A 17273-nucleotide genomic window follows, 5' to 3' on the forward strand; every position below is an offset into this window, starting at 1 on the left:
ACCCCTCTCTTAACACCCCAAACAGCATACAATCTAAAAAAAATGACATGGAGGAAACAGCATAGGAAGCGGAAAGAAGAGTAAACAGAGGAAGAACACGTCCTTGTTTCACATGCTTAGGGCTTAAGCCAGCCTTTGCCATCCAGGCTAGCTGGGGCTGATGGGAATGGTAGCACCAGGGGCTGATGGGAATTGTAACACTAGGTTGTTGAAGACTGTGTTGTCTGTTTATTCAGTCATTTTTGTTCTCCATCAATCCTTCTGTGCCAAGGGCTTCATGAAAAATATGGGCCTTGAGGAGGGATTTGGAGTAAGTGAGAAAGGTGAGATCATGTAATTGTTGTTGTTGTTGTTGTTTAGTCGTTTAGTCGTGTCCGACTCTTCATGACCCCATGGACCAGAGCACGCCAGGCACCTCTGTCCTCCACTACCTCCTGCAGTTTGGTCAAACTCATGCTGGTAACCTCGAAAACACTATCCAACCATCTTGACCTCTGTCGCCCCCTTCTCCTTGTGCCCTCCATCTTTCCCAGCATCAGTGTCTTCTCCAGGGAGTCTTCTCTTCTCATGAGGTGGCCAAAGTACTGGAGCCTCAGCTTCATGATCTGTCCTTCCAGTGAGCACTCAGGGCTGATTTCCTTAAGAATGGATGTGTTTGATCTTCTTGCAGTCCATGGGACTCTCAAGAGTCTCCTCCAACACCATAATTCAAAAGCATCAATTCTTCAGCGATCAGCCTGCTTTATGGTCCAGCTCTCACTTCCATACATCACTACTGGGAAAACCATGGCTTTAACTATACGGACCTTTGTTGGCAAGGTGACATCTCTACTTCTCAAGATGCTATCTAGGCCTGTCATTGCCCTTCTCCCAAGAAGCAGGCGTCTTTTAATTTCGTGGCTGCTGTCACCATCTGCAGTGATCATGGAGCCCAAGAAAGTAAAATCTCTCACTGCCTCCATTTCTTCCCCTTCTATTTGCCAGGAGGTGATGGGACCAGTGGCCATGATCTTCGTTTTTTTTGATGTTGAGCTTTAGACCATATTTTGCGCTCTCCTCTTTCACCCTCATTAAAAGGTTCTTTAATTCCTCCTCACTTTCTGCCATCAAGGTTGTGTCATCTGCATAACTGAGGTTGTTGATCATGCAATTAGTGTATTGAAATGCTGCATATTTTGAGGGAGGGTAGGGTTGTCCCACATCTACACTGTAAACAAAAAAACAGTTTAACACAGGGAAATTGTAATAATAATGTTAATGGGTGGGTGGGTTTTAATCACTGTCAAAGTATCATTGGAAACTAGAAAGATACAACACTGGGCGAGGCAGGTGTAAGAAAAAGGTAAAATAGCCCTCTCAAGTAGTAGGCCAGTGACAGGTGAGCCCACCTGCTTAAATGAGTAATTATTACACATTGATTAGAAAGGGTACTCAGGGTGAATGCAAACACTATCGCTAAAAGGGAAAAAAAAGAAATACTACTGCTGCCATCTGCTGTGAGTGAAACAAATCAAGCTACTTCTCTTTTGTGAAATTCAGGAAATGATAGCACATTGGTAGTTGTAGGGCACACACACTTCATAAAGGGACAATGGGGTGGGCTAGATGTCTTATTTTAACAGATCAATAGTAAAAGCTCCAGTAACTCTCCAGAGACTTTATTGTGCAAATGCACAGCACTCAGGAAGCTAATCGTCCCCTTGTCAATTAGCCCCATTGAAGCTAATCACCCTTTTTGTAGAAATCCCATTTCAAATGAATAGGCGCTGCAAAAGTGGCACAAAGAGTCTCTCCACCGCACCCAAATAATGTTTATCCTCTGCCCCCCCTCTTAAGGCTTTGTTTTGAATGAAGCGGGGGGGGGGGGAAGCTTTGACGAGCACACCTACAACAGGTGAAACTGCCTCTTTCAGGGAAGAAGATAAGAGCAGGCACAGGCAGCAGTCTCATGCTTCATGGCCAATACGAATAGGACACACTTGTTTCTTTATTTTTTAAGCTTTATACACTGCTGGATTGCAAAAAAGCTCAAAGCAGTTCACAAAAGGAAAAACAGGAATAATAATAATAATAATAATAATAATAATAATAATAATAATATACTATTTATACCCCGCCCATCTGGCTGAGTTTCCCCAGCCACTCTGGGTGGCTTCCAATCAAGTGTTAAAAACAATACAGCATTAAATATTAAACACTTCCCTGAACAGGGCTGCCTTCAGCTGTCTTTTAAAGAGAAGATAGCTGCTTATTTCCTTCACATCTGAAGGGAGGGTGTTCCACAGGGCGGGCGCCACTACTGAGAAGGCCCTCTGCCTGGTTCCCTGTAACCTCACTTCTCGCAATGAGGGAACTGCCAGAAGGCCCTCAGCGCTGGACCTCAGCGTCCGGGCTGAACGATGGGGGTGGAGACGCTAATTCAGGTATACAGGACTGAGACTGTTTAGGGCTTTAAAGGTCAGCACCAACACTTTGAATTGTGATTGGAAACGTACTGGGAGCCAATGCAGATCTCTCAGGACTGGTATTATGTGGTCCCGGCGGCCATTCCCAGTCACCAGTCTAGCTGCCGCATTCTGGATTAATTGCAGTTTCCGGGTCACCTTCAAAGGTAGCCCCACGTAGAGTGCATTGCAGTAGTCCAAGCAGGAGATAACTAGAACATGCACCACTCTGGCGAGACAGTCTGCGGGCAGGTAGGGTCTTAGCCTGCGTTCCTGGTGGAGCTGGTAGACAGCCGCCCTGGACACAGAATTAAGAAAATGGCAACCCTATACAAAATATACTAAACTACCTCAACTTTCTAAAACACCTGGGTTGGCTGGTCTAAACCTGTTTTTAGCAAGTTCCAAAGAGAGTACAATGAAAATGCCTGCTGGATTCCAAAGTTCAAGTGCTGCCACACTAGATGCAGAACAGTTATTATGTAGTGCTTATAGCAGTGCCAATTCTCCCAGTAGGCACATGTGGGGCTAGGCAATTTTGGAGGTAAACTAGTCCAAAATTGTTAAGGGCTTTATATGCTAAAAGTAACTCTTTGAACTTGGCCAGGTAGCATATCAGCAGCCAGTATAGATTTCTGAGCACAGGTGTCATGTGCACACAAGGCCCCAGTCTTATCAGCAATTGTGCTGCAGCATTCTGCCCTAACTGCAGGTCAAGGGGCGAGAGGAGCCCCACATAGACCAGCACTCCACCAGTCATTAATATATGTCTTAGGTTTATGAGATCTGATGCCTCTGCTGGGATTTCTTGTTCTATTCTGGGTAGTGGTGAGGAAAGACGGGGAAACTCGCAGGGAAGGCCATCGATGGCAATATCCCAAAGTTAAGCCACAATTTCCTCATGTGAAATAATGGAAACAACATAAGAAGATATCTAGATATTTCACCACATCATTGGGATATGTAAAGCAAACAAAGAACAGTAACAATTCACACCGTGATAGAATGCATTCATGGGTGTTGAAATTTTTATTTTTAAAACATAGACTCAAAGTCCTGTATTAAATATACATGCTATTTAGACTTGCAAGTAATATACTAGCTAGAATAAGCTTTTAGAATGCGTACCAGAGGAAAAGAATTGAAACTCCTGAGGTTTCCAGGAGATGGAAATGAAATAAGGAAAATTGATTCAGTCCTTCCAGGAACGGGCTGTTCTGCTACAGGAACGTTCAGAGATTGATGATTTCAGACTGTTCTGTGGCAGCTTAGAGCCGACCTGCCCATCAGCTAAAAGCCACAAATTTTAGGCAAACCAAACCAAAAACCAGCAATATGATGGAAAGGAATCTGAGCATATCTACACGACAAACTCATATCTGTTTTGTATTACTTTTACTGCCATGGCTCTCTTCCTGAAGGAATTCTGGAGATTTTAGTTTGGTGCAGAGAATTCTCTGCTAAAGGTCCCTGGCGCCATCTAAAAGAAGTGCATTTTCCAGGTAAAAGAGACTTGCTGTAGAATCAGTTTATGTCTGCAGCATAGAAATATATATGCTTTAAATTGGCAAAATTGTGGATAAAGCTGTAGCCACAAGACACCCTCCTTTGTTCCAGCCATACCAGATATAATGCAAGGTAGCCAGGCAATTAGGGATGCGGGTGGCGTTGTGGGTTTAACCACAGAGCCTAGGACTTGCCGATCAGAAGGTCGGTGGTTCGAATCCCTGCGACGGGGTGAGCTTGGTCCCTGCTCCTGCCAACCTAGCAGTTCAAAAGCACGTCAAAGTGCAAGTAGATAAATAGGTACCACTCTGGCGGGAAGGTAAACGGCATTTCCGTGCACTGCTCTGGTTCACCAGAAACGGCTTAGTCATGCTGGCCACATGACCCGGAAGCTGTACGCTGGCTCCCTCGGCCAATAAAGTGAGATGAGCGCCACAACCCCAGAGTCGGTCATGACTGGACCTAATGGTCAGGGGTCCCTTTTACCCTTTACCTTTACTAGCCAGGCAATTGCTGGGTATAAATAACTACAACACTCAACCAGATGAACAGTCTTTTGGTCTATGGTGCCTTCACAACCCTTTACCCTCCAAACTGCATCAAGCGTTAAGTAACTGTGGGAAGGACCATAGCAAGTTTATTAGATCGCTCCTAACAGGCTCTTCCAAATGCAGCTGATGACCCAGTCCCCAGTGTCAAGTGCAGCTCTTGACAATGTTTCTGAAACACATCCAAGTAATTGCAGTGCAGTTTGATCCTTTACGCCAAAGTCATGAGGTCACCCAGATAAGCCCATCTGTCTTCAATTTGCCATGCCTGCCTCATGCTTACGGTGAAATCATACATTGCCAGTGCTGTTATCCATCAGTGAGGGGTAACCTACAAGCTTGCTGTTTAAAGAACACAGGTTAAAGGACTGTTATCAATTTTAACCTCAGAGTTCACTGCAAACAGTCATTGAGTTTCTCAGATATAGCAAATTAAAGGTCAAGGAACTCAAGTTTAGGCACAGAGGATTTCCTTTCGCTTGCACTTCATCCTTGGCTGACATATGTAATGACTTTGAGATATCCTTCTTGTTCTTGACCCAGAGCCCTCCTACTAATCTTGTCAAGCCAGCATCTGTATGTGATATATGGCAGCTTCCACTCAGCAAACCCCAAGACACATTCAGTTGTCAGCACGTGTATTATGGGTTTAGCTGCTTCTTGATGATCATCAGTCCATTGATCTTTCAGTTCTGGACAACTCCAAGGCCATGGCATCCTTCCTTCCCTTCTTATACTGTTCCTAGCAAAAGTAACATCAAAGGTTTATTACTAAGATAGTTCAGCGGCTCCCAAACTGTGGCCTGTGGACCACCAATGGTCCACAAGCTTCATTCAGGTGGTCTGTGAAGTGTCTGTGGATTTGTGGTTGAAGATGGGAAAGGGAACACCCATCTCATTATATCAGGCATAGGCAGACTCCGGCCCTCCAGATGTTTGGGACTACAATTCCCATCACCCCTAGCTAACAGGACCAGTGGTCAGGGATGATGGGAATTGTAGTCCCAAACATCTGGAGGGCCGGAGTTTGCCTATGCCTGCATTACATAGACATATTGGTTTTAACTGAATTTTACTTTATTGTATTATAAGTTGAATTATATGGAATACAATCAAATACAGTACAGTGGTACACTGGTTTAAGAGCAACTTAGTTAATGAACAACTTGGATTAAGAATGCTGCAAACCCGGAAGCAGATGTTTTGGTTTGTGAACTTTGCCTTCGAATAGGAACATGTTTCACTTCCTGTTGAGTGTGTTCCATTTGTAAATTGAGTCCCCCGCTGCTATGGGAAAGCACGCCTTGGTTTCAGAATGCTTTGGTTTAAGAACGGACTTCCGGAACGGATTAAGTTTGTAAACCAAGGTACCACTGTATATAAGAAATAAAATAAGCCAAAAACATACCATTAAATATCATCCAGCACAGTGTATTCCAATTGTTACAACAGGCAGAAAAAGAAATCATTAAGTCATTTGTCAAGATGTTCAGCAGTTTTCAAGTGGTCCATGGGAATAAAGTCTGGGAACCACTGGGCTAGCCTAACTAACTAACACTGCGTTTTTGTCTGTACTGTACCACTTGAGAATGGACATGATGGAGAAAACCCATAAACAAGCAAAACTAGTAAATCAAGGAGAAGGCTAGGATAGAACCTCTCACCCTGACAGGCTAGTTTTCTAAGTGCAGGGATATTTCCCCCTTAGTGGAACATTCAGTAAGAAGAGCCTCCACCTGCAGTCTCAAGTAGTGCAGCCCAGACACAGGATGACCATCTCATTCTACAATGGTCCCAGAAACATCCTTACTGCTTTTAACCTTGAACAGTCCTTCAAAACTGATAACTTGTCAGGTTTAGGTCATACACTTGCAACTTCAACAACTCATCTGGGACCCAGCTGATATTTGACTTTTCCACTCCCAGTCCTGTTTTCTATTAGAAGTCATTCCATCTTGTCATCAAATATTTGTGCAGTTTTATGAGGAATTATTGCCTGAATTTGCTTGTTTTCCTGATCCTTCCCCAACTCTTTCCCCTTCTGAATGTGCCTGTTAGATTGGAAGTCTTCAGGCAGGAACTTAGTTGATATTGCTATTGTTTATCATTATCAAAACTTTGCTATGAAGCTTCCATCTTATGCTCAGCACTGTGTCAACAAAAACCTTGTGTTGCATAAACCCCATCAGTGCTCTTCATTCCAAGGAAACTTATCCTGGGCTGGAACGGCTGCAACATCGTCCTCCTTAAAGACCAGAGTGCACCCTTCCGTATTCCAAAACTTTAGCAGATGTTTTGAAGAACTTGCACTTGGGAACTGACAGTTTTAATCCTGCTCCAATAGACATGGAAGAACCTTCATACATCTTGCTTAAGGATCATCAGTGGTTTCTGAAAATATTAAGTAATCCAAGAATCCTATGACTTCAGTGATACTGATGTCATTCTTAACATGTTCCACCATTGTTTGGAAGACTGCCAGAGCATTTGTCAATCCCTGTGGCATCATCATAGGAAACTGCCAAATACCCACCGTAGTAATAGATGATGTTTTGAGTCTTTCTTCTTTTCCTACTGCAATCTCATGACATTCACTCTTCAAGTCAAGTTCAGGCTCCTTCTATGCCTGGTAAAAGATAAGCATTCTTCATGCCTAAACTGTTCAGAAGCCTTTAGTCCATCACGATTATCAACGAATTTGTCTTCTTCCTGATTAGAACAATGGGAGATGCATACAGACCAAGTTGACACCTCTTTGAGGCCATGATCCTAATCCTCAAAATCAACTGGAGAAACTTTATTGTTATTTCATAGGAGGGTATATTATCTGGCGTACACATGGCCCAAATCTAAGCCAATGTTTGGAAAGAACCTGATTCTGTTTCACGTGATTCTCTTTTCTATAAAAATGGTTAATATTCAGACTTTATGGGTGCATCACTCAAAGTCTAAGGGAAGGGACTGCTTTTCTCTTCTAGCACTGCTCCGATGTATTACATGAAAATACATGTGTTACGTGAAAATACACACACATACCTGGAAGTAAGCCTCAATGAGGCTTACTTTTGAGTAGACGTGAATAGGGTTGTGCTGCCTCTTTGTAATTTCCCCTTCTGCAATCATACGTTTGTGCAATGTAATTTCATGAGAAACCACATTCTGCAGCTGCATAGTGACTGTATAGTAAAGTGCAGCAGATATCCTGGAAACCTGAGTTTTTTAATCACAAGATCCCCGGGAAAACATCTGTTGTCTGCGTGTTCTAATATAGCATTGGTCAATGAGGTGACCTACAGATGATTTTGGATGACAACTCTCCTCAGCCCCAGCCAGGCACCAGGGTGATGACTATTCTCATATCATCTCAAGTAGATCATTTTTTAAGCTATGTCAGTTCCTGACAGTTCCAGTAACCTCATCTGGAGATAGTTCTACTTGCTTTCTTCCATTCTACCACCCTTGCCATAAGTTCATTCTGTAACTTTTCTGTTCACTCACCTCACCTCAACCCAAATAGCATGAATCTAAAGTCTCTTTTGGAAAGTTGGTGTTACTAAGTGTCCATAGTCATCAATTAACTTGCTTAAAACATTATTGCAATGAGTATTTTTTAGTTTGACTATATCTTCTTGGCTTTTTGGCTCTTAGAAAAGTAGCTTCATGTTGCTGTGACCCTCCATTAATCTGTGAGTCAACTCAACACCATAAATTTACCCATAAAGCAAACCACTGCCATTTTGCTTGCTTGCTTTACTTCAGGTGTATAGCACCTAATAACAGTATTTGTTAACATTCTTCAATTTTTGCAAACATGTAGTTGTATACATATTCCACTAGTCTCCACAAAGTTCCAGTCCTATAGTTTTGTGTTAGCAAGATCTAAATGCCTTTGATTCCTTCTTGCTTGTTTCTCAGGCTGCTCCCTTGATAATTCCCTCCAGTATGGCATATAGCCTCCATGATATACCTACATGATGTAGGGGTGTGGGTGGTGCTGTGGTCTAAACCACTGAATTTCTTGAGCTTGCCAATCGGAAGGTTGGCGGTTTGAACCCTGCAACGGGGTGAGCTCCCATTGCTCTGTCCCAGCTCCTGCCAACCTAGTAGTTCAAAAGCACACCAGTGCAAGTAGATAAATAGGTACCATAACCGACGTTTCCATGCACTCTGGTTTCCGTCATGGTGTCCCATTGTGCCAGAAGTGGTTTAGTCCTGCTGGCCACATGACCCACAAAACTGTCTGTGGACAAACTCTGGCTCCCTCGACCTGAAAGTGAGATGAGTGCCGCACCCCATAGTCGCCTTTGACTGGATTTAACCGTCCAGGGGTCCTTTACCTTTTTTTTTAAACCTGTGTGATGGTAATTTAATAGCAAATTATTCTTTCCATGCTACTTCTCTCTAGGCAGGCTATGAAATAAACACTCCACAGGTCCCCCGTACCCCAGTGCTCACCTGTGCCCACAATAACTTTTACAACATTTGAAACAACGCAGTACTCAAAGCTCATGATATAACATTCCCATAACTTTTACATCAAACCCAAGTGGTTGAATGTATTTGATATTTGCATTAACAGAGAGTAATGGCTAGATCATAAACGCTTCTCCATTATTTAAGCCCTTTAAAATTCATCCGTCTTGGGAGAAAGATGCAATCACGACAAAATCTCCGGAAGCCTCATGCCACGTGGTTCGGTTTCACAAATGCAAACTCTTTCTTACTGCAACAGCTACACATAAATTAAGATTTCAATCCTGTACACAGTTATTTGGGAATGAACCCCATTGAAAACAAAGGAACTTACTTCTTCTGAGTAGACATGTTGCACTGCAAATATCTCAGGGCAGAGAAAGCCAGAGGGCAAAGAAAACAATGCTATTTGAAACTCCCCAATTGTTTAATTTATTTGTCCTTGTTTCTCCTGTAACTATCTGCAAAAAAATATTACAAAACTGGTTTTCTTTCTCCAGAATCAATAACATGAATTGTGCCAAGTGGTGTAGTAGTTCACACAGAAAGACTTTGAAAGGAATTAGGTCGATTTAGGAAATATACTTCCAGCTTCCAATTCCTGCAACTGCTAGCAGCTGGGAAAGAGGAAAGCTAATATTATAGCGCCACAACACTGGAAGGCTATAATTTCTATTCCGTTTGAATTTAAGATTGAAAAAGCATTTCCCTCGCTTAGTAAATTCCACGAATCCTTGCCATCTCAGTTTCCATTTTAACATAAAAATAGAAACCGTCTGCTGGTCTTGTTTCCAAGTTATTCTGAGGAAAAGTTAGAGGGTTGTTTGGTAAACCTTTAGCACTACACTTTAACAGACTTGACCTTAGAGCAAGTAGGGCTCCATCCACTGCGTGTTTTAAACTATTCCACGAGTGTCTTCCCATTATATTATATCTGTATCATCATCTGCTTTCGTCAAAAGACGAAAAGCCTTGCATTTAGAATCTAACAGCTTAGCTCTTCAATCCGCAAAATCTCTAGCTCCAAGTTGTGGAGGGCTTTGCTTGTGAGAACCACACATTCCTGTATTTCTAGTGAAAAGCTAGTTTTTAATTTTTATGGTAAACTCATTTTTCAACAACCAGAAACTTAATTCATCCAGAAGGGAATTGGGTATTTTATACTTTTTTTAAAAAATCATTTAATTTTTTTTTATTAAATGTTACCAAAAAAAAGAATAGAAAAAAAGAAATAGAAACAATACATAACCATACATAAAAACATTTTATCTACACAATTTTCCAGAATGCAAACTAGAAAAGAAGAAAGGCAAAAGATAAAAGAAAGAAACAAGAAAAAGAATGAAGAGAAAAAATACTTTTCATAATCAATTATTCCAAATTCATACTTCAAACATTACAATATTTAAATCCTAGTTAAAATATTATAAAAGACTTCCACCGCATTCACCACACATCTCTTGGTTATCTAATTCACCTTTACATCTGTTCTTCAGTTACTTCCTTTCCTTAAATTCTTTCATAGTCCATCTAATCTTTGTATTCTCTGTATTCTTCACAAGGTTAGTCTAAGCACAACCAAACGTTCGTGTTTGATACAGGGGTATTTTATACTTCAAATTTAAACTGTTAATATTAATGGGGTCAGATGAATACAGTGAAAACTTTCATGCTGTGATACATTTGTTAGCAAACTCCTTTCCCCTTTTTGGAATTGGCAATTTTGTAATTGTTGTTGTTGTTTAGTCGTTTAGTTGTGTCCGACTCTTCGTGACCCCATGGACCAGAGCACGCCAGGACCTTCCAAATATCTCCTGTCCAAGCTCACCATTTTTGTGCCTTTTAAATACCTCTTTGGTGCCTCTTGGCATCAGTGACATCAGAATACTTTTTTTAAAAAAACAACACACTGCCAACTTCTTTTCGTTAATATATGATCTCAGCCAATCACAGATCATGAAGGTAGCACGACAGTATCACAAAACCAAATGGATTTGGCTCCATGACGATAAAATGAAGCCATGTAGCCAATCATATCTGATTCCATCATGACATCACAAAGAATATTCAGAGCGAGGTCATGAAGTCATTTGCTCATTCTGAATGGCAAAACAGTTATCAGTGGTTTGCAGCTCCCTGCAAATGTGGTGCTTTTCACAGTGGGAGAAAGTACCGTATTTTTCACTCTATAGGACGCACCAGACCACAAGACGCACCTAGTTTTTGGAGGAGGAAAACAAGAAAGAAAGTATTGTGAATCTCAGAAGCCAGAACAGCAAGAGGGATCACTGCGCAGTGAAAACAGCAATCCCTCTTGCTGTTCTGGCTTCTGGGATAGCTGTGCAGCCTGCATTCGCTCCATAAGACGCACACACATTTCCCCTTATTTTTTAGGAGGGAAAAAGTGAGTCTTATAGAGCAAAAAATACGGTATTTGTCAGAGGTGTTCCCCTTCCATTCTGACTCTGCTCTACTTCTATGACCTAAAATGAGATGCCACCTCCCAGGACATCCACAGGCTCATGTGGCCCATGGGATAATCTAGCAACATCAGATTTGCTAGTATGCAATGTAAAAACATCAGATCGCAGATGAAAGCGGTTTGTGGGCAATTTGGTAGGTGGAAGGGGGTCAGTGATAGCATATACTGAACTGACTCCCCTAAAACAATTTTTACTCCCTGCAGACCACCAGATGAGAGGTGATTTGAAAACCTGGGCTAATCCATCCTAAAGGGGCATTTCTGGCCCTTGAGCTGAATGGGGAAAAACAGAAAATCATCCTCTTTAGCTCCATTGACTTGGATGGCCTTGGGTAGGGCAGGGAGCCTGAGGCCATCTTGGTGGTGTTGTCTCATAGAGTATATATTGGTGATTTGTTTAAATACATGGTTCAGACTGGGCAGCTGTGTCACCAAAATCATGAGCTCCCAACTTAGTTCAGCCTTTGGACTCAGCTGTGTTGTCCAGTGGGTTCTCTGACACCCAAACTAAGCATCACATAGAGTGGTGACACTTCTCTGGGATACAGCAGGATTATTATTTTTTAAAGCACATAGCTTATTATCATACATGGATGTCAATTTTTAATGCCTTCCATGTACAGAGGAGGAAGAAGGTTCTTGGATTCTTCAGGAGGTTCATTAAAATGAAACTGGAGCATAAGTTTCCTATTTGTACAGGTGGCTCCTTTCGGAGCTGAAGTTAGTTCGGCAGACTTTGGGGGCTTCTTTTTTCCTTTTCCTCCCACAACACTGCATCTAAGATGGAGAGAGAGAATGAAAAGGCTATTTGCAGCACACCTTGACTTGTGAAACAAGTACAGGTGGTCCTCTCTATCTTTGGTAAATACATTTTTTTTTATTCTGGCAGGTACAGGTAGCTGCCTGCCAAGAATCTGGCTTTTTATGCTTTCTTCTCAATGTACTTGTCACTGATGCATTTCTACTGTATTTTACAGTAGGTAAAGTTAAAGGGACCCCTGACCATTAGGTCCAGTCGTGGCCAACTCTGGGGTTGCGGCGCTCATCTCGCTTTATTGGCCAAAGGAGACGGTGTACAGCTTCTGGGTCATGCGGCCAGCAGGACTAAGCCGTTTCTGGCGAACCAGAGCAGCGCACAGAAACGCTGGAGCAGTAACTATTTATCTACTTGCACTTTGACGTGCTTTCAAACTGCTGGGTTGGGAGGAGCTGGGACCCAGCAATGGGAGCTCACCCCGTTGCGGGGATTCAAACCACAGACCTTCTGATCGGCAAGTCCTAGGCTCTGTGGTTTAACCCACAGCGCCACCCGCGTCCCTGTATTTTACAGTACTGTGACTTTATTTGGCCAACTTTCTGGAGGCAGCATGGCAGTAATGGGTGGGCCCAACCCAAGCACACTCTTGGATGTGTGAACAGAATTTGTACAACATCTGGAGGACTCTATGTCCCATAGTTTAACACTTCATCTATTGTGCTTATTAAGCCGAATAAAGTGCAATTGCTATAGTGCTAAAACAACAATACTTCTGTTAATTTGGAAGATTTATGTTCTACTTTTCAATCCTACTATCGTAATAGCTTACAAGCAACAAATAATGCAGAAAACAACAACCCTGAACTCTCCTTTCCCACCCCGCAGCCCCATGTCCTCTGATTGACTGATGGGGCCAGAGTGAATCTCATTTTAGCTCTGAGATCCCAGGGCAACTGGAAGTTGGAACAGACTCTTCTTCCTGGCAGGGAGAGCAGAAGCCAACCTCTTTAAGCTGCTCCTTCACTGGCCAATGGATGGGGCCAAGTTCTTGCCATGATCTTCTTCCTTAGAGGAGTGAGGTACAGTCACCCTTGGCCAGAAGCAGAGGCCAAAATACACTATGAAACATCTTAGCATGTACAGATAGAAGATAGCATTCAGGTTTATTTAACCCCTCTCACTTCAACATTAAAGAGAGTCATACTGAGAGGAAGACCTCTGCTTTGTCGAAACCTCTGGCCACTTTAAATTGGCAACATTTCTTCAAGGATCCCAGGTATCAGAGAGCCAATTCACCAACAGAGGGAGAGTTTCAACTTTCCAACATGTGGAGATCACCTGCTTGACTCCTGGGAAGGTAAGCAGTTTGGAGGGGCTGTTTATGTGCCTGGTATGCATGACTAGTTGAGAACAACTAGTATTTTTTTCTAATATCGTTAATTAACTTTAGGTCTACTTCCCAGAAGGATTGTTGAGCAGAGACTCCGTAGTTTCCAATAACGAGTCCTACCTAACCTATATTAGTTGCTAATTGCTTTCATGCCCCAGATGTTTACAGGAGCACAGCAATTGTGAAAGCAGTTGTTGAAGTCTGCTAGCTCCTTCCTGTTCATGTAATACCATAAAGGACACCTCGGGTTTTCCTTTCACTTGCAACCTCTGAAGATTACATTACTTGACAAATCACCATCCAAATTAGTCGTCCAGACATAGAAGCACAACACCCAAGAAATCTGTGGTAGGGCTTCACATACTGTGTGACTATTGCTATAATTATGACCACTCTGGGTAGGTGTTCAGTGATTCTAAATGATTAACTAACCATATGCTTTCTATTTATAAAAAAAAGTGTCAACACTTTTTTTTTTAGTCAACTTGTCTGAGCTAAATGAAGTGATGAAAAGTCAAACCCTGATCACCTGAATTGGCATGCCAAGTGCTGCGCATGATTTGGACAAAATCAATAGTAAAAGTAGCGGATCTGTCGGAAATACCAAGATTATTATTTTTTAAACCCAAATAAACAAAAGAGATCAAATTTTCAGCACAATATTGCTTCAGTAATAACCCTCGTCTGGTTATTAATTCACTTAAATCCAACTATGAATATGAATGGTGGTTTTTGCCAGACACCATCTTCCGGTTATCATCACCCAACACACCACATCTTTAATGAGGTGGAATTGGTGTTTGTTCAGACTGCCAGGAGAGTGCAGCTCTTCCAGCTGACCCAGTCTGCTTCATCTCACCGGACTGCTCAAAAAGCAAAGAAGCACACATATTTTTGGTAAATGAAGTACAACAGCATGCTTGATCTCTTAACACTACAGTGTTAAGGTAATCCATATAAATGCTGAGCAAGATTTTACTGGCACTTTCCCACATGACCTTTGGGACATCCTTATAGAGTAGAAAGCTAAATGAGAAATACACACACACACACACACACACACACATTAAAAAACAGCATATGTTAGGAATCTGGTCCTATGCTGGTCTCTTCAGCTACTGAAACAGTTTTCATGCATGTTGGCAGAGTACCCACACAAAGGGGTGGGTGAGAGGGAGGGAAGAAAACGGATGGAGTACCCTTTCAACTGCCTAATGGCGTCTGCGTCACCCAGAAGATCGCAGCCACAGAGATAAGAAAAGAAGAGGCATTCCGCTGTCTGGAGAGGCCACTTCCTGGTTTGCATGGAGAAGCTGTTTTCAATGGAGCCCAGCAATGGAAGTACATGTTAGGATATTTCCGTTCCACCTTAAAAGGGAGCAGGCTTTGTGAGTCACAGAGTCTGCGTATTTCCTGTTCACAGGATGTTTATGTTTTCAGTTGCTTTCGTTTCCTTCGTTGTTGCCTAAGCATACCGATGCAGGCGGTCATGTTTTTCGTTGTTCTGATCAACGCTGAATAAACTTGGAAAAATGCTCTCCTGCTGTGCATCTTTTGCTGTGTGAATTCTGCTGATAGAGTGTGCACCAGCCTAAGAATGTGGCAATCTATTCTTGAGGCTTCGTGTCGCTAATTGCTGATACTGCGTGTCTACGGGAGATCGATGGATCGTCCGGCAGCCGGCTTGGGGGCTAAGATGGACTTTGTCTCCCTGGCAGTATCCCAACAGTACACAGCTGTACTGAGGCAGCACCAGAAATTTTGTCCCCCTAATGATTTTGCACCCTGTGCCCCCCATGCTACACCACTATTCATGCAGTCTTCTTTGAGCTGGCCCCTTTCCCAGCACTGGACCAAGGCTGATATGCTGGAAACACAGGCTCCACAGGGTAACTTATGCCCTAGTCAGAAAACGACCTCTTGCTGGGAAAAACTTCATACCCTCCTACATACAACTATACATGCTAGAATACAGCTTGACATAGAGAGCAGTGATGGAAGATGTGGCCCTCCGATTCTCACTGTCTGGCCCTTGGGACTACTCCCACTTGGTCCAGCTTTGCACCTGAAATATTTTTGCCTGGCTGAGATGTTGCACTCTGATATTGGCTCCTGGTTGTCTAGATGGAGGATAGAATCATAGAATTGTAGAGCCACAGGGGTCATCTGGTCCAACTTCTTGCAATGCAGGAAACTTCTGCCCCACAGGGGACTTCAACCCATGAAACTGAGATTAAGAGTCTCATACCCTACCGACTGAGCTACCAATATTGTGTGTGTGTGTGTGTGTGTGTGTGTGTGTGTGTGTGTGTGTTACAAGAAACTGGCCTACTGTACAAAGATAAAATTTTTGCTTCATTCAGAATAAGGCTCACCCCTCAGGCTGAAAAGGGTTCCTCTCCACTGATGTAAACCTTCCAACAGGCAGGGGGATTTCCCATTCCTCACTTGTCTGTGCTTCACTCACCACTAGTATAGCTCAGTCACTTAAATATTCTGGGCCACAGTCAACTAAATATTTGTGCTAGTGGGAGCCAGTACACCTATTCCCCTGGATGGTTAAGTCCAGTCAAAGGTAACTATGGGGTTGCGGTGCCGGCGTTTGTCTGCAGACAGCTTTCCAGTTCATGTGGCCAGCAGGACTTAACCACTTCTGGCACAATGTGACAGAAGCCAAAGTGCGCGGAAACACCCTTTACCTTCCCACCACACTGGTACCTATTTATCTACTTGCACTGGCATGTTTTCGAACTGCCCGGTTGGCAGGAGCTGGGACAGAGCAATGGGAGCTCACCCCGTCGCGGGGATTTGAATCACCGACCTTCTGATTGGCAAACCCAAGAGGCTCAGTGGTTTAGACCACAGCGCCACCCACGTCCCATAGTCGCCTTTGACTGGACTTAACCATCCAGGGGTCCTTTACCTTTTTACCTACACTGAATAACACCCCACAAACTTCAAATGAATATGCATAAGTTGGGGCTGGCGTGGTGTCTGACACCTGCCCACAAACCTGTCTGTTTGCTTCCTCCCCAAAAAATATTATACAGGGCTCTAGCTATGACAGCATTCCATCACACTCCAGCATGAAATAGAGCCCATGTGGAATAGTGGTTGGAGTCTTAGACTAGGACCTGGGAAAAGGAGGGTCAAGTCCTCACTCAGCACACTGGGTGACCTTGGGCCAGGCAGACACTCCCAGCCTAAGCTACTTCACATGGTTATAGTGGTGATGAAATGGGGAGTTGGAGAACCGGGCATAGCATAATGAGCTCCTTGGAATAAAAGGTGAGGTATAAATGTCATGAATGAATGAATGAATGAATGAATGAATGAATGTTGCTCCAACTATGTAAAGTAACATTTAAAGGTCCTCTTAAAAGGTAAAGGGACCCCTGACCATTAGGTCCAGTCGTGACCGACTCTGGGGTTGTGGTGCTCATCTTGCTTTATTGGCCAAGGGAGCCGGCGTACAGCTTCCAGGTCATGGCGAACCAGAGCAGTGCACGGAAATGCCGTTTACCTTCCCACCGGAACAGTACCTATTTATCTACTTGCACTTTGACGTGCTTTCGAACTGCTAGGTTGGCAGGAGCAGGGACCGAACAACAGGAGCTCACCCCGTTGCGGGGATTCGAACCGCTGACCTTCTGATCAGCAAGTCCTAGGCTCT

Source organism: Podarcis raffonei, chromosome 3 (assembly GCF_027172205.1).
Source record: "Podarcis raffonei isolate rPodRaf1 chromosome 3, rPodRaf1.pri, whole genome shotgun sequence".
Lineage (NCBI taxonomy): Eukaryota > Metazoa > Chordata > Lepidosauria > Squamata > Lacertidae > Podarcis > Podarcis raffonei.